This window comes from Psittacula echo, assembly GCF_963264785.1.
Source record: "Psittacula echo genome assembly, contig: SCAFFOLD_93, whole genome shotgun sequence".
Classification (NCBI taxonomy): Eukaryota; Metazoa; Chordata; class Aves; order Psittaciformes; family Psittacidae; genus Psittacula; species Psittacula echo.
Window position 1 is genome coordinate 72,036 of NW_027664247.1, and position 18,299 is coordinate 90,334.

The following is an 18,299-nucleotide window of genomic DNA, read 5'->3' on the forward strand; positions in this document are numbered from 1 at the left end:
CAGGGGAAGTTTAGATTGGATACAAGGAAGAAGTTCTTTACTGCAAGGGTGGTGAGGCACTGGAATGGGTTGTCCAGGGAAGTTGTGAATGCTCCATCCCTGGCGGTGTTCAAGGCCAGGCTGGACAGAGCCTTGGGTGACGTGGTTTAGTGTGAGGTGTCCCATGGCAGGGGGGTTGGAACTAGATGATCTTAAGGTCCTTTCCAACCCTAACTATTCTAGGATTCTATAACCCCTGCATCTCCTTACCAAACATGGATAAGCAGGTTTTATTAGGAGTTACCTTTTCAGACAATAATGAGAACTATAATAATCAATTCCCCTTCACACCAGGTGATGCTACCTTTAATCTTGAACTAATCTTAGACTTGAACTAATCTTAGACTTGAACTAACATTTCTTGGATCTTCTCAGCTCTTCCTGATCCCACTCTTTCTCTTTCAGGATGACACGCTCACGGAGCTTCACTCTAAAGTGTTCCAGCAGTGATCGGCGTGTTTGAAAAGCTTCCTGCTCAGATGCTGGCAGTATGTGGTATGGTGTGTGAGCAATTCTATCCTGCAATATGAGATAATTCACTAACACCTGGGAACAGTAGCACACAAGTTAGTGTTTCAGAGTTAAAGCCAACCAATTCCAAAAGCACAGCATCGTCCCTGCTGGATCCTGGCTTGGATCTCAGTTCATGCTATGGAGCACAGAACATGTCCAGGTTAGATGTCCTAGTTGTTCCAGTTATCGGTTTGGTGAGTGCTCAAGAAATTAACTAAAACAATTTCCAGATGTTTCTTCAAGAGAAAATCATAGAATAATAGAATAGTTTGGGTTGGAACAGGCCTTTAAAGGTCATCTAGTCCAACCCCCCTGCAATAAGCAGGAACATCTTCAACAAGATCAGGTTGCTCAGAGCACCACTAAGCCAGAGATGGTGTTTCCAGGGATGGGGCATCCCTTCCCACTGGAATAGGTTTCACAGAGAAGATCTTTCACATCTTCTCTGTGAAACCTATTTCAGTGTTTCACCACTCACATTGTAAAAAATTTCTTCCTTACATCTAGTCAAATCTACTCTCTTTCAAGTTTAGAACTCCTTGTTCTATTGCAACCAGCCTGCTAAAAGGTTTGTCTCCATCTTATAAACTCAATTTAAGTACTGAAAGGATGCAGTACGTTCTCCCCGGAGCCTTCTCTTCTCCAGGCTGAACCAGCCCAGCTCTCTCAGCCTGGCTCCAGAGCAGAGCTGCTCCAGCCCTCGCAGCATCTCCATGGCCTCCTCCAGACTCGCTCCAACAGCTCCACGTCCCTCTTGTGCTGTTGCCCCAGAGCTGGATCAGGACTGCAGGGGGGGTCTCCCCAGAGAGCAGCAGAGGGGGAGAATCCTCTCCCTTGACTGGCTGCTCATGCTCTGGGGATGCAGCCCAACACAGGGTGAGGGGTTCTGGGCTCCAGTGCACACTGCTGGGCCACATCCAGCTTTTCAACCACCAGTACCCCCATGTCCTTCTCTTCAGGGTTGCTCTCAATCGCTGCTTCACCCCCAGCCTGCACTGATACCAGGGGTTGCATGGACCCATCTGCAGGACCTTGCACTTGGAAGCTGCCCTCATCTTGCAGAGCTCTTCTCCCAGCACGTCTGGAAGCACCACGAAGTTTCTTGAAAATTAAAAGACAGCTGGGGGGCACTGTTTGCCCACTACTTCACTCCTCAATTTCCCGTGCTACTTCCCTGTAGCAAGTGCCAGGAAGGAGAGCATAGAAAAAACGTCCAGAGCAAGACAGTAAGATACATGGAGTACAGTGATCAAATTTGACCTGTGATTACAGCTATGAATTGCTTAATTTATTTTCCTGTTTGAGAATCAGCTATGATCACAAGGTAATATCTACGCAGAACATTGGTGAGGGATGAAGAAACCCTCAGTAGTTCTAAGCAGGCTGCTCTGTGAACAAGGTGACCATTACTATCGTTCTTTTCAGAACAACTGCTGTTTATGTTTCAGACATAAGCAATCTGCTCAACATGTAAGTTTTCTTGTTAATAAGAATACTATAAAAAAAAAAAGAGGTTTAATTGAACTGTCACAGAATCCCAGGCCTTTTTAAAGTAGTTTTTTTAAACAAATATATACAGAAAAAACACATCAGCAGAAGTTTCTCATTATACTTCACAGTGAGATTCTTTTTATAAGGCATTACTAAATGATTAAAGATCCCTTTAGTAAATTCACTTAATAAATATATATTTAGTTATTTATCTATAACATATAATGCATAATACATATTTTAATGTATTTTTTATTTAAATATATGTATTTTAGTTAGGAAATCCATTATTTTTAAATTTGACCAATAATGTCCTCTCATGGCTTACAAGACATCAAAAATTAACATGATTTATAACCCATAATAACTTCCCCTGATTTGGTTGTAGCCTCACAGAAACACACACTATTTTTGGTTTTAATGCCCAAGTTTAAGACTACGAGTAACCCTGTTCAATCAGATTATGAATGGAATCTTACGATAAGATGGACAGCAAGGATTGTCTTTACAGGCAAAACTATCAGAGGGTGTTGAAACTTAACTGATTAGTGTTTCATTTGGTGCTGAACTGAGTCTCACCAAAAAAAGAAGAGAAAATCAAATTTCCATAAAAGGTTTTGAAGGAGGCCCTGGTCAATTCATAAGGACATAACAGGCCATATATTTGAATGGATGCAAATGCACAGGACTTTCAGATATGGAAACTGAAGTTATACCTGGTAATACTCATAATAGGCGTAGTCAACAACTGTTCCCACAGCTTTTCTCTGTCCTTCCTGAAGAGTAACTGGTGCAAGGATATCTGCACCAGCTTCAAGCAGCTTATCAACCTGAAGACAGCAAATCATGACACATTCAAGCAAAAAGAAAACCTTCCCAGAAACTGCATTCATACCACAGCTACAGAGACAGTGCTGAGCATCAGAGCTTAACCTCTGTTTGTGAGACCATTTTGTGCACCAAACCATGCATTTCTTCTGCCCCTTTAGAGCTGATGATGAATTGTCAAATCTAAACATGTTCTGTAAGTAAAACCTTCTTGCAGGCAGTAGCTATTTGTTTCTGGATATCTCACGATATTCCAGCAACACATGAAGCGCAGACAACTAGTGAGGGAGGGTTCAGAACAGAACCCACCTGAGGAAAATTCCCTCCTCTCCCAGACCCATCAGCTGTAGCCTTTCACCTCCACTCCGAATAAGATCAGCCCTGTGCTCCCTTGGATGAGGAGAAAAAACTCCAGTTTTCACAAGGCCAAATGCTGTCATTGACCTAATTATGAATGAGAAAGCTCACTCATCACCAGTGGTATTGAATATTTTACATTAACAATCAAAGACAACGCAGCTCTCTTCATGTGGATGCTGGTTGGGTTCATAAACAAGGTTATAGTCAGATTTGATAGGACTGTGGGCACTACAACTACCCCATCTGACTTTAATGCAGTTTTTCCTTTTCTACACAAGGAAGTTATCATCCTCTTTACTTGAACATGAAAATGAATTTCCATACAAAACACCTGTTCCTCAGGACAGAAATAAACAGCATTAGGAACAGACACAGGAAGAGTGGGGAGAAATCAGATTACCCATTACAGAGAAAGGAGACAGAACTCTCTGGTTTTCTGAGGTTTGAAAAAAAACCCAATAAACACCCAGAAGTTATCTCACCAAGGCAATCCTCTGTGCTGCCGTCCTCTGCTGCTCATAAGCCGTACTGACAGCAGCACACAGGGCACTTCTTACTGCTCCAATCAATGGCAGATTTGGGTCAGCCCCATGTCTGAGGAGTTCAATCACTGCCTGCAAATGTGCACATGCAAATGTGACACGTTAGTGACTGGAGAAGCCTTTATTGACAGTTCTACAGCAGGAAACCCAGACCCTGGTCAGATCAGGCAAAGCCCTAAAGCTTTACAGTATTTACCACAGCACACTTGCAGTATCGGCCTGTATTTGTCATAGCTTCAGTAACACTCAAAAATTTAGTCACCAGACAGTAGTTTTTACTTCTTTTAGCATGAATCATAGCATCACCATTGAATCTGGAATATTGTGTCCAGTTCTGGGCCCCTCAGTTCAAGAAGGACAGGGACCTGCTGGAGAGAGTCCAGCGCAGGGCAGCTAAGATGATCAAGGGAGTGGAGCATCTCCCTTATGAGGAAAGGCTGAGGGAGCTGGGTCTCTATAGTTTGAAGAAGAGGAGACTGATGGGTGACCTTATTAGTGTATATAAATATATAAAGGGGGAGTGTCACGAGGATGGAGCCAGGCTCTTCTCAGTGGCAAACAATGATAGGACAAGGGGTAATGGGTACAAACTGGAACACAAGAGGTTCCACTTAAACTTGAGAAGAAACTTCTTCTCAGTGAGGGTGACAGAACACTGGAACAGACTGCCCAGGGAGGTTGTGGAGTCTCCTTCTCTGGAGACATTCAAAACCCGCCTGGACACATTCCTGTGTAACCTCATCTAGGTGTTCCTGCTCCGGCAGGGGGATTGATGATCTTTTGAGGTCCCTTCCAATCTCTAGCATACTGTGATACTGTGATACTGTGAAAGGGTAGCTTTAAAAATCACCTGGTCTGAGTCATAACGTATTTGGAAAAAAAAAAACACCAAAACCTTTACTACAAAGATAAGGATTAGATAGGTTGATCCCTTACAGCCTATTAGATCATTACTTTATCAGACATAAGGAACCAGTAGAAATTGTTGGATATGGGACTATTTCATTAAAAATCATGAAACCTAAATTTTTGTGTTGCAAGAAAACACTTTTGCCCAGAAGAATACCAAAATTGACTTTAAAATTATGAAGACAGCATACGGAAAAAGGTTGAGAAACAAAGACTTGATACAGAATCTATTTCATGTTGTATGCAGTTGTCAGCCCTTTCATAGCACACACTCTAGCTCCTCTAGCTGTATATATTGCATTCAGATTTATTTTTATAGATATTTGATACCCTTCCAGTGAACGGAATATAGTTAAAGAACAGCAACACACTACAAATATTTTCTTTGTTCTACTACTTATCCTATGTAAAGTATAAATTTTGTAGTGACAGAACAAAAGGTAGAATGTTGGTTTCATAAAAAATACTGAAAATGGTTTCCTCTAGATTTGCTCATGGCTGAGTTTCCAACAGAATGCCGCTCTGGATTATTGGTATGCTTTTGTATTGGAGAAAGATAAACAGGGATGCAGAAACCACACTCCAATCCTGCCCCTTTCAGCTTTTCGGAACTGCTAGGCTTGCCTCCCTTTGGAGTGTTCTTACCATGGCTTGCTCAGCCCCACAAAAACAATAGCCACCCTTTTCCTACTTTCTTTACATTCATGTCTTGCTGGCTTTCGCACTACTCACTAGGAAGTTTAGTAAAACGACTGGAGAAGTCTGGGGATAGCAAATTTGAGAGATAGATGTTAATAACTTTCACTGGGCCACATGACAGAGAGTTGGGCGTGAGAGGGAAGCAGCAAGCTTTCAGGCACAAAGGACCTGCCTTGAGTGGGGCTCATTCACATATTCATTTAAGCTCTATGAATAAAGGGTTACCAGATCAATATAAAAGTGATATTTGAAAAAGTAAATTTTGCCTAGACTGTGTCTGGGCATTCTGTAACTAAATACTGTTGATAAATAGGTATTAAGTTCTCCTGTTTACTAGTTAAGGACAAAGTACTAAAATACAACTCCATGGAGATGAAGCAAGCAAGTCCCATAACAGACATATATATCTTCAGACATTTGAGTATGGATCTCTGTCTGGGGACAGGTGATGAGTCAACAGAGAGCTTGTGAGTCACAGTCAAAGGAGATCTCGTACAAGCTGCTGATCAGGAGGACTCTCTGGATGAAGTGCTCTACAGACAGATAGGAGCAGCCTCGTGCTCATAGGCCCTTGTCCTCATGGGGGATATCTGTTGGAGGGACGGTACAGCCTGGCACAAGCAGTCCAGGAGGTTCCTCCATTGTGCGGAAGACAACTTCCTCTTGCAAGTAATAGAGGAACCAACAAGGAGAGGTGCCATGCTTTACCTCGTACTCACCAACAAGGAGGGGCTGGTTGGGAAAGTGATGCTCCAGGGCAGCCTTGGCTGTAGCAATCACAAGATGGTCGAGTTTGAGATCCTCAGGACAGTAAGAAGGGCACACAGCAAGCTCACTGCCCTGGACTGCAAGAAAACAGACTTTGGCCTCTTCTGGAACCTGCTTAGTAAGGTTCTGTGGGATAAAGCCCTGAAGGGCAGGAGGGCCAAGACTGCTGGTTGATATTCAGGGATCAACCAGGTTGAGGGAAGGGATGCTTATATCCTGACTTACAAGCTCAGGAGTGTTGTGTAACAACTAGAAGGAAATGTGGCAGGAAGGCCAGGAGACCTCCATGGATGGATAAGGAACTGCTGAGAAAACTTAGAGGGGAAAAAAGAGGCTTATAAAAGGTGGAAGCAAGGACAGGCAGCCTGTGCAGAATACAGGGACATTGCCCAGGAAGCTAGGGACCAGGTTAGGAAAGCTAAGGCCCAGTTAGAATTAAATCTGGCAAGGGAGGTGAAAGATAACAGGAAGGGCTTCTATAGGTATGGAGCAAACAAAAGACAGACTAGGGATAATGTCGGCCCTCTCCAGAAGCTATCAGGAGAACTGGCTACCCTGGCTTTGGAGAAGGCTGTGGTTCGCAATGACTTCTTTGCCTCAGCCTTCATCAGCAAGTGCTCTGACCACGCTGCCCAAGTCTTGGAAGGCAGACACAGGGACTGTGAGAATGAAGACCTTGGGCCCACTGTAGGAGAGGATCAGGTTCAAGACCATCTTAAGAACCTGAACGTGCACAAGCCCATGGGACCTGATGAAATCCATCCGCGGGTCCTGAAGGAGCTGGCAAATGAAGTTGCTAAGCCACTGTCCATCATATTTGAAAAATCATGGCGGTCAGGTGAAGTTCCCGACGACTGGAAAAAGGGAAAAAAAACCCCTCATTTTTAAGAAGGGGAAAATGGATGACCCAGGGATCTACAGACCAGTCAGCCTCACCTCTGTGCCTGGCAAAATCTTGGAGCACATTCTCCTGGAAAGCATGCTAAGGCACATGAGAAATGGTTGGCGGTTGGTGACAGCCAGCATGGCTTCACTAAGGGCAAATCATGTCTGACCAATTTTGTGGCCTTCTATGATGGGGCTACAGAACTGATGGATGGGGCAAAGCAGTTGAAGTCATCTCTCTGAACTTGTGCAAAGCGTTCGACACTGTCCCGCATGACATCCTTGTCTCTAAATTGGAGAGACATCAATTTGATGGATGGACCACTCAGTGGATAAGGAACTGGCTGGGTGGCCACATGCAAAGAGTTGTGGTTGTCGGTACTGGGACCAATCCTGTTCAACATCTTTGTCGGTGACATGGACAATGGGATTGATGCACCCTCATCAAGTTTGCCAGCACCACTAAGTCGTGTAGTTCTGTTGATACGCTGGAGGGAAGGGATGCCATCCAGAGGGACCTCGACACGCCTGTGAGGTGGGCCAATGCCAACCTCATGAAGTCCAACCAAGCCAAATGCAAGGTCGTACACCTGGGGCGGGGCAATCCCAGGCATGGCTACAGGTTGGGTAGAGAAGAGATTCAGAGCAGCCCTGCGGAGAAGGACTTGGGGGTCTTGGTCGATGTGAACATGAGCCGGCTGCAGTGTGCGCTCGCAGCCCAGAAAGCAACCGTATCCTGGCCTGCATCAAGAGGAGCGCAACCAGCAGGTAGATGGAGGTGATCCTGCCCGTCTCCTCTGCTCTCATGAGACCTCACTTGGAGCATTGTGTGCAGTTCTGGTGTCCTCAACATAAAAAGGACATGGAGCTGTTGGAGCAAGTCCAGAGACGGGCTACAAGGATGACCAGGGGACTCGATCACCTCCCATATGAAGATAGGCTGAAAAGGTTGGGGCTGTTCAGCCTGGAGAAGAGAAGGCTGCGTGGAGACTTCATAGCAGCCTTCCAGTATCTGAAGGAGGCCTACAGGGATGCTGGAGAGGTACTCTTCATTAGGGACTGTAGCAACAGGACAAGGGGGAATGGGTTTAAACTTAAATCGGGGAAGTTTAGGTTATATATAAGGAAGAAGTTCTTTACTGTGAGGTTGGTGAGGCACTGCAACAGGTTGCTCAAAGATGTTGTGAATGCTCCATCCCTGGCAGAGTTCAGGGCCAGGCTGGACAGAGCCTTGGGCAACATGATCTAGGGTGAGGTGTCCCTGCTCATGGCAGGGGGGTGGGAACTAGATGACCTTCAGGTCCTTTCCGTAACTATTCTATGATTCGATGATTTTATGATTTGTACTGGACTACACATAAGAAACTTCTAGACTCTGTCTTATGTAAGACATGACAGAGTGTTCTGGGGCACCGGAAGCATGTGTTTATTTACAACCTAATACAATACACTTCAAGTGACTCTAGTTTTTTGGGGGTTTGGTTTTCTTTCTTTTTTTAAGGCTCTTTCAGGGAAATGCAAAGCTTTCACTGCAAAATCAGGCAGGCAGTAATCTCAACTCCCTGCTCAGGTCCTCTGCAATCTGAATTTCAATAGCTGAAAGATGAGCTCAAAAAGCAACATACCTTGTCTGGACCATATAGCTCATTTCCATCTTCTGCCCTTGCATTAAGATCTGGGGCAGAATGCAGGAGGTACTGAGTTATCTGGACCCCTTCCTCCCCAGGAATCGAGGCAGCTATGTGGAGAGCAGTTAACCCCCCTAACTGAAAACACAAATATAGCATTAAGACTCCTGTTTATCAGAAGCAGCACTTAAATAGTGATAAATATTATTTTAAGAATAATCCAAGCTCACTCTTCCCATATGCTGCGCCTCACAGACAGCCACCAGAAATCTAGAGCCCAGACTTATAAGACTGTGGAATACTAAAGGCCCCAGACACTTGGCCTGTTAAAATATCACAACAGCTATAACCAACGTGAGGACCAGCTTTGCAAATATTCCTCAACCACTCACAAGCTTGGCAATCAGAAAACATAGTAAGAAAGAGAAACTTGGAGAGTAAGGAGCTTTGAGTTCTTTCTACTAAAAAACAGAAAAATAAATCTTTGAACAGGATAATCGCTTTAAACAGCTTTCTGGCCATTCTAAAGCTGATTCTGACATGCAAGATATTTTACAGTAGGGCACTGAAGCTGCAGTACACACCTTGAATCCCATATTATGAAATATCATTCAGTAAAACCTTCGATGGAAGCCGCACATCAGACATGGCTCCCCTTTTTAAGAGGAGTTCCACTGCTTCTGCGTCTGCAGCTTTATCAGCAAAGAACAGAAGGTGTGGTGGGGCCCAGGATGCGTTGGGATCTGCACCTCGATGAAGCAGTAGCTGGATTGCTTCCCATCTCTTCTGTCGTCTAGAATTGACATAGAAAATACCAGAATAACATATTAGCACCTTCCAAGAAAAGCTAGTGGACTAAAATGGCTTGCAGGTAATAGACATTACAACTGTCACTTAGCAGAGGGAAGACATGGCAGTCTTTAGGGTCACATCACAACTGTCATACACCAGTCAGGCAACAACATTATGACCTGAAGAGGAGACAGTACAGTCAGTGTATCTCAGCCCTCTAAACTAAAGCAGTGGCATGCAAAGAGCAGTCTCTGCAGTCATGAAAAGCTGCAGCATAGGGACAGGTAAAAAGCTAGGCAAGGTTATCTGCGTCTTTACCAGTCTCACATGTGACTTGTAAAACATTTAGTCTTCGTATTGTTTAATGAAAGAAACAGAGTCCTCCCTCCTGCCATCAAAGACTGCTTGGAAGTTTCTTTCCTCAAGTAAACTTCATTCACCCATCCATCCCAACAAAACAAAGGTCCAGTGTTTCTCTTAAACAAAAGCTGGAACCGGAGCTATGCTAGATTAGGACAGTATATTCCAGGTGCCATCTGCATTTCTATGGAGGCAAACTATCCACACACACAAAAGAATCTGACACCCCTACAAAATGAAGCAGACAGCACTTGGATGCTTGGATATCACCCAGAAATTCCATCACAAAGTGTTCTCACGGTATACTCATCTTTGCAGGCATTGTAATAACTCGGCTTTACCCACAAGCCCTACATTCAGCAGATCTCTATATTCCAATGAACAATATGCGGTATGCACAGTATTTCAGACAACAAGAATCATGGGAGGTGGGAGCATGTTTTACTTTTGTGCCACAAAAGTAAAATGTGGCACAAATAAGGGATGGAGGTCAGAAGGCCAACCACGAACTTTCAGTCTGAGGGGTCTGAGATGTCAAAACGACCTACACTGCCATAAAACCCACACAAAAATTTTGACATCTTTGGTGACTGCTCTGTAAGCAAAGCAAAAAGCAAAATGTGTCCCTTTCAAAGATCCACAAATGCAAAACAGTTGGACTGTTTCAGTTGACACTGGTGAACAGACACTTGCAGAAAACAACAAGCAAGTTCCTATGTAGTCAAGACTTCAAGTAACAAATATATTCTCCTTCCTCAGGTCTGCACTACACTGCAACTCTCCTTGGCATATTTAGAAGCTTTTCACAATCTTCTAACAAGAAATCTTGTCTTGTTCAAGCATGATGTCCTTTGCTTGAACTGCACTTTTCAACTATAGTCTTTCTCAGTGCTGCCGTGAGCCACATTAGAGCGTATAAACAGTTAGTGGTTTCTACTCGTAAACAAGGTTTGCCCAGTTAAACAATCAAAAAATATCTTTCCTTGCAACGGATGCACATTTATGTGAAATATGTGAAATAATGTTACCTTCTTTTTGCAAAACCATTTATGAGAGTTGGTCTCCCATTTCTAGCGCATGAGACTTACTCTCACACTATGCCTTCAGCATCACTCACAGTTTCTGAGGATTCTGATTTTTCAGTCCACTTAAAGATTAAAAAAAAGAAAAAAGAAGTGTTACTAAAATGAAACAAATCTTCTTCCAGTGCATGACTCAGTATATTAACACACCTGTTAATCACAGCTTTAACGCAATACAGCATATAATGATACTGGAATTTTGTTAAGCGCTGTTAGGGATATAATTTAGAAGTAAATTGTAACTAAGTTTTTGCTTGTTCATTTGTTTTAATTTCTTAAAATAACAGAATATTTCTCTTGTTCAATTTCAGGGCAAGTTCAGGTTAGATATAAGGAAGAAGTTCTTTACTGTGAGGGTGGTGAGGCACTGGAACAGGTTGCCCAAAAAAGAAGTGGGTAAATGCTCCGTCCCTGGCAGTGTTCAACGCCAGGTTGGACAGAGCCTTGGGCAACATGGTCTAGAGGGGTTGCCCGTGGCAGGGGGGTTGGAACTGGATGATCTTAAGGTCGTTTCCGACCCTCACTTTACTATGATTCCATGGTGTCTAAAGCGTGTTCAGAACAGTTGAATCTTTCTTCCAGTATACATCACCTAACTTAAGAGAAAAAGAATTGCTGAAATAACACGAGACACACACAGATTTTCAACCTGCATTAGCTTGCATGAGAATCTGATACTAGGATCTACAAGGCTAATTTTTCCAAATCTGGATGCAAGTTCAACTCAGAGGAAAAGTGAAAGCAGTGTATGTCTACTCGCCAGATCTCACAGACTGCTACAGACAACGACCAACATAGAAAGATCCCCTCTCTACTCCTAATTACCTTATAGTACTATGAGAGGTAATAGCTCTACACTGATTTTCTGTGTAGTTTTCAGCAGCAGTTCTCTCTCACTCCCCTTCTCCCTTTCCCATATAGTTGCCTTGCAACTTTAGCAGTGTTTCGCACGACCACATGATCGTACTCTTGGAACTGGAACAGTGACTTCAGAGCAACCAAGGATTATTTGGTACTTAATTTCCAACAAGTTTCCTCAAAGCACAAGCCTAATCTGTCTAACCTCATGTGAAAGTTCCAGAGGCACCCCTCCATTTCTAGGCTACGCGGAAGCACTTCTAAGACCACACAGTTCCTGCCCAGACCCCTTTTTCAGCTGTTTTCTCATCCTGGCTGGTGAGTCCCAGCATCCTTGCTTTCATTGCTTTCCCATTCCCAGGTTTGTACCCTTACAAAATTCATATCCTGTTCCTACACAGGAAGTAAAAGCAGGTGTTTCATTTTGTGGCAGAAGAAAGGTTAGGGATACGACTCTTCCTTTTTGAGTACTCCCCAAGCATCACCAGACTTCTGACAGAACAATCGCTTCGTAGTAGCCACCTCCATGATGCCAGCAAGGTTACGTAGTACCAGGAGAATCACCTACATCCTACTGTTCTACTTACATTTTTGTAATTCCCATTAACTCTCCCACTGCATCTTCACTGTGTTAAACACCTAGCCAGCACAGCCTCGCATTCTGCTATTGATATAGTGCCTTATTTCAACTGCTGAGTAAGCTTGTAACTGCATAGGAGCATGTTCTTCGACTTAGGAAGTGAGTGCAGTGAGAGCAGAGATTATTCTGCAGTTTCAGAATGTAAAATGTATTAAAGTTCTGAGTTTTATATACAGCAAATTTTAAAAGCAAGCTTGCAGGTTGGCAAAATACTACATTATGATTCTGTTATTTTAGATTAGAAGTAAACAAACCTTGTAACTGTGCAAGCTCCTCTCAGCAATATTACCCTTAAAAGATTCTTCTGGATAAACAAGAATAAAACACATGGAGAGAGCAGAAAATCCTTCATCACTACACTTACTCACATCAGCTCCACTATCAAGAAGAAGATTGACAAGAGCATTACGGGAAGGAACCTGTAGAGGGGAAGCATCCATATTTGCATATATAAGTACACACTTCTTGCCCGGGACATGGAAAGAACTGACAGCACAATTTTGAGGTAATGATGCTCTACACTGTTTATCTAATTCACATTGATATTTTCCTCAAAACAGAAGCTCAATGTCTTACAGGGTTCAGAACATAACTTTTTTGGTTAATTTCAACTAATGGATTTTGCAGGAATTCATCGAGGTTTCATGCACAGAGAGACTAGAAATGACTGAGACGGCTATAGGAGAAATACAGTGTTCTAAATTATCTAGCTTCTGCTTGGCATTTACAGTGAATGCTGAGTATTGAGGCAGCTGACAGAAAAACAAAGAAAAAGGCAGGGGGAGAGATTGCATCCCCCTCCTACAGAAACTGGAGTTGTACATGCGTAGTTTCAGCCACAACCGCTTTTCAGCAAAAACAAAACAACTCTGTGTGCATCTGATTTCAAATAGGATCAAAAATAATAAGGGCACAATCACATCCAAGAACATAGATCTAGCCCACTGCATAATCACAACCTGAAATCAAACCTGACATTTGAAATCACTGCTAATATTTACTGAAGGGCTTCTTTTAGGTTCTTTGTTTACCATGGGGGTTGGCACGATACCAGTCATTACAGACACTACTCATGCCACACCGCTTTTCTGGGTTTCCTGCTTGTTGAACATTCCTTCATACTATGTAATGAAACAAGAGAAAAAATTAATCCAGCCTACTACGCCAGGAACTTTCTCATCATGTGGTAAAGAGTCATGCTTAGAATCTTACAGCCGCAGCAGCAAGTGCTGTGTATCCATGTTTGTCAGCTATGTCTGGATGAGCAAGCCCGTTCCTCAGAATCGCAGAGACCCCATCATAGTCTCCTCTTGCTGCCTTCTTAATTAGCTGCTCCGAGGCAAGTTCTCTGGGGCCTGAAGGCCCATAAGCATTGCGGGCTCCACTGAGAATGAGGTTGACATCTGAATTGAACTCCACTTGACAGCGCCTAGAAAAGGAGAGAAAAGCACAGCACATTTAAGCAGCTAGGTACTCTTGGACCACTACTGCAGCTAAAGAAAATGCATCAAGAATAAAATATGCTGGTCCGCAAGATGGGAAAATAAGGCCAGCTATCATTTTAAGAGCTATTTTAGATAGTGTGAGCTTGCTTATATTAATGGGGTGCTGGCAGTAGCATATAGATTTTATCTAGACAAGTTAAAAGTATTTTAGTAGATGTTTGATGGACGGGTAAGAAAACAAAATCTAACTACCATGTGTTTTTATGACCCAATTTATCATGCACAGTCATGACATTTGTTTATGATCTAATTTTCATCACCTGCTTTAACTATGACTATAAAATATACGTATGTAGCTTGTGTTCCTATCAGAAAAGCAAACAAGGAAATCCTCCGTGGGCTCAAAAAGCATCTGCACATACAAGTACCAAGCTACATAAAAACTGATGTGCAGTTGGCAGTTCTACTAGCTGTTGACTTTTTTGTTACAGCGTATTTTGAATAGCCTTGAAGAAGAACAAGAGTCAAGACAACCACAAAGAGTTATCAATATCCATATTTTCAGTACTTTTGAAAACCTGGCGCTATGATTCCCCATATTTTTTTTTCTATGCCAGACTACACTCTCCGGACAGCGAAGGTCAGAACAGGTCTCTACAGCCCTTGACTCCCAATTCTTTTCAAAACTGGACTTCCAGAAACCCTGACTTGTTAATGAGTAATGGGATTATTTTTCTAGGTGTGACCAGGATAAACCCAATGTTTAACTTAAAGGAATAAAATCTATAAATTGAGAGATGAATATGTTATTTGCTTCCTTTTTTAACAAAAAACAACCCTTATTGGCAACTTGTAATCTCAAGGCCACAAAACCCAATCTCGAGTGCAGCTTTTATCCTGCAACGTAAATTTGAAAACAACAAACACCCATGGGTAGTAATTGTTAAAAATCCACACATAATAAACAAATCATCAGCAGTTACCTCTGCTTATGCACGTGCATCTACCTTCGAACCAGCAGGGAGGTTACATTTGCAACAGGCCAAGGGTCCTCCTCAGGCAGCTTCTTCTGAAAATACAGAGCATCACACTCTCCAGGAAGGAGTGAGTCAGAGTAAGACGATCCATGTTACGAGAATATGCAAAGACTCCTTCAGGTAAAATATCATTACCATCAAAAGGGAGATGTTTATAGCTACGGAGAAATGGGTCTTCCTCAAGTGAAATATACCCCTTCTGAGATCTGTCATCAGTGTACCTGTAGTGCGCTGGATAATCCAAGACAGGAAAATAACCAGGTACTTCAGTACATAGCTTAATTAGATGATCTCTGAGCCACAAGCCAACATCCTGACAGCCATCTGGATAGCTCTCAACCCCTGGTCCAAATCGCTCATCAGATTTGTACAGCCCCTTAAGAAACAAGTAAACTCACGAGTATCAGTCAGAGAGCAAACAATTTGTACAGTTAAAGTCTGGATTGTATTTAAACCAATCTGGCTGCTTTTGGCCTTACTGGTCCACTTACTATTGACAGAGCAATAACTGCCAAAGCCAATCTGAACAGCAAAGCCTTCACGTTCACTTTGGTCTATTAACAGCAAACACAAATCTTCCAGCACACGAACAGTGGAAGGCCCTAAATTTAACTACAGTAGGATGTATATGTTTAGATTACAATTCCTGACGCTTTTAAGGCCTAGGCAAGATTTTATTTTAATTTTATTCTGTGATCAATTTTAGATTGCAGCCTTTTGGTCCAGGACAGGTTTTTGGTTAGATTTTACTGCCTTCTCAAAACAAACATTTCTGAAACACATCTGGCGCAGACACAGATTCTGGAAATGGCACATTTCTTTTCTTACAATGTAACTAAATTTAGGGTATCTATAGTCTTGCAAGCATGACACGACATGCCAACGGAAGAGTCTCAGCAGCAAATAGCGCACTACAGGACAGGAGTTTCAGTCTTCCTACAAAAGGTATCCTAGTTTGACCTTGACACTGTGGTAGGTAAGGCATAAACATCATCAAATTCAAGCAGACTCATGCGTATCTGGACCACACAGATGGTTCGAGACAGGTTCACACTGAGCTATCACAACCTCAAAACAGCCATTTGGAGCAAAAATCAGCAACTTCACACTGAAATGTTTAGCTACACAGATAAATGAGTAGGACAAAAGCACTATCACTGGCAGAATATACTGGCAAGAAAAAAATTCTGAGTATGGTTATGATCTCAAGTTTCTCTGTTTTTCCCCGAGCTTTAGATTTTACATCATATACTCAAACTAAAGCTCTCCTAAATCTGTAATTAACGCCACATTATCAACACTGAGCAAGAATGCTGTGTTCTTGTTGATGTCTCCTCAGTGTTGATTGGCCCTCTAAATGCAAACACTGTTATGTTGTTTCTCTCTATGTTTTAGATTATTTGAGGACTTGCAGAGATACCCAGGGATCAGCAGGAACAGGTGGGCACTGTTCCCCTACACTTGGGACTGGTCAGATATACCTTTTAGGAAAATAAAGAAGGACTGCAAGCTCTTAGAAAACAAGATTTCCAGCTTCTACTAGCAACATCAGGGCTGAAAATGATGCAAACCAGCCAACTAGCTACCTGGAAACTTCAGAGTGCTATCTTCACAGTTTCCTAAAATGCAGTGCTTTTCCAGTTTCTAATTCATCCTAATATGCCTTTTGAGAGTACTGTCTAACAAATAAGCTCTTCATCAAAGAAGGAGAATAAATACCCAAATTACATACATCAGATACGTGAACAAGAAACTTTTCCAGGCAGCACTGGTGAGGCTGCACCTCAAATACTGTGTTCAGTTTCAGGCCTCTCACTACAAAAAAGGCATTGAAGTGCTGGAGCTGGTCCAGAGAATGGCAGTGGAGCTGGTGAAAGGCCTGGAGCACAAGAGTGATGAGGAACTGGGGGTGTTTAGCCTGGAGAAAAGGAGGCTCAGGGGAGACCTTACCACTCTCTACAACCACCTGAAAGAAGGCTGTAGTGAGGTGGGGGTTGGTGTCTTTTCCCAAGTAGAAAGAGAAAATGGCCTCAAGTTGCACCACAGGAGGTTTAGTCCGGATATTAGGAAACATTTCTTCCCTGAAAGGGCGGTCAGGTCTTGGAACAGGCTGCCCAGGGAAGTGGTGGAGTCACCATCCTGGAGGTATTTAAAAAGACATGTAGATGTGGCACTTACGGATATGGTTTAGTGGTGGACTTGGCAGTGCTGGGTTAATGGTTGGACTGGATGATCTTAAGGGTCTTTTCCAGCTCAAATGATTCTATTATCATCTCCTTCGGTATTTCCCCATGGGAAAGTTGAGTACAGAAGCTAAGCTGTTGAAATAGCACCCTAACTCATGGGAGATCAAAGCATGACAATTTTGCTCTAAAGAACTAAAATACTAAGGGAGCTACTCGGAAAAAAAAAAAAAAACAACCAAAAAACACCAAACCAAACCACTGCTGACTTTGAAAGGCACAGGAATTGCAGTATTAGCACAGCAATTTCCCAGTTCCCTGAAATTTTCTGACATCCTTCCATTCCAGCATCCCATAGGCTTCTACACGGCCAAGATAAACAGCTCCTGTGAATTTGGAACCATCAGGCCTGTAGTTAACCCCATTTCTGTGGCGGTGGCCTATGTACAACTTTCCCACATATCTCTGTAATCCACAAAAGAGGACAAGACAAGAAGAATGATACAACTGATAGGACAAAAATAAGTGAAATTGCATTCTTACTGCAGCAGAGCAGGACTAACAAGATGCAGGCAACTGACACACGAAGAGGATGAATCTGTTACACAGTTAAGACTGGGCACAGTCTCAATGTCACTTTAGTTGTGGGCTTCAAAGCCCAGCCAAGATTTTACCAATTTCTCTAGGAGCTCTTCCATCACATAGCAATCAGTAGTCCATACTACTTCAGTAGATGTATCTCAGTGCTCATATTCTCATTGCTAAATGACAGAGGAGAAACCAACATCTATTCAATCATTCAACAGCTGTCCTAAAGACCGGTATGCCAATATACCTTCAGCATTCTGCATTCAAAACAAAAGGTAAAAGTCTTCAACTGCCAGATGCATGTGAAGTGACTGGATTATTAAAACTTTACACACCACTTGCTTTAAAAGTGCTCCAAAACTGCCACTTTAACCCTTCCGGAGAACGCACTGATGAAATTTTGTACCACAGGCAAACAAAGTGCTGGGCTGTATGAAAGTGGCTGATGCGCAGTAAAAAAGTTGTCCATAACCCCCTCTCTTCTGTGAAGAAAACCTTAGCTACCAACCTGCTCATCTGACTGTACCTGACTGAAATCTGATAGTCATTGATTTCAGCCACAAACACTTCAAGGTATTCACCACTTTGAAGCAAAACCAAACATTTGGAAGATATTTTATATAAATCAATCAAAAATTGTTAATTAAAAGCA

General features: G+C 42.7%; 1 pseudogene across 1 annotated transcript in view; it reads right to left on the reverse strand.

The window, feature by feature from the left end:
* The window catches only part of LOC308232591 (ankyrin repeat and MYND domain-containing protein 1-like), a 31,594-nt pseudogene extending 13,573 nt beyond the window's left edge, over positions 1–18,021 (reverse strand). Inside the window, exons 1-10 of the transcript in view lie at positions 17,378–18,021; positions 14,823–15,252; positions 13,607–13,823; positions 12,649–12,813; positions 10,909–10,961; positions 9,284–9,455; positions 8,660–8,800; positions 2,760–2,873; positions 1,492–1,653; positions 396–585 (exon numbers count right to left, since the gene is read on the reverse strand). The product of the transcript in view is annotated as an ankyrin repeat and MYND domain-containing protein 1-like (transcript). The remainder of the gene's footprint in view (positions 1–395; positions 586–1,491; positions 1,654–2,759; positions 2,874–8,659; positions 8,801–9,283; positions 9,456–10,908; positions 10,962–12,648; positions 12,814–13,606; positions 13,824–14,822; positions 15,253–17,377) is intronic.
* Between the last annotated feature and the right edge of the window lie 278 nt (positions 18,022–18,299).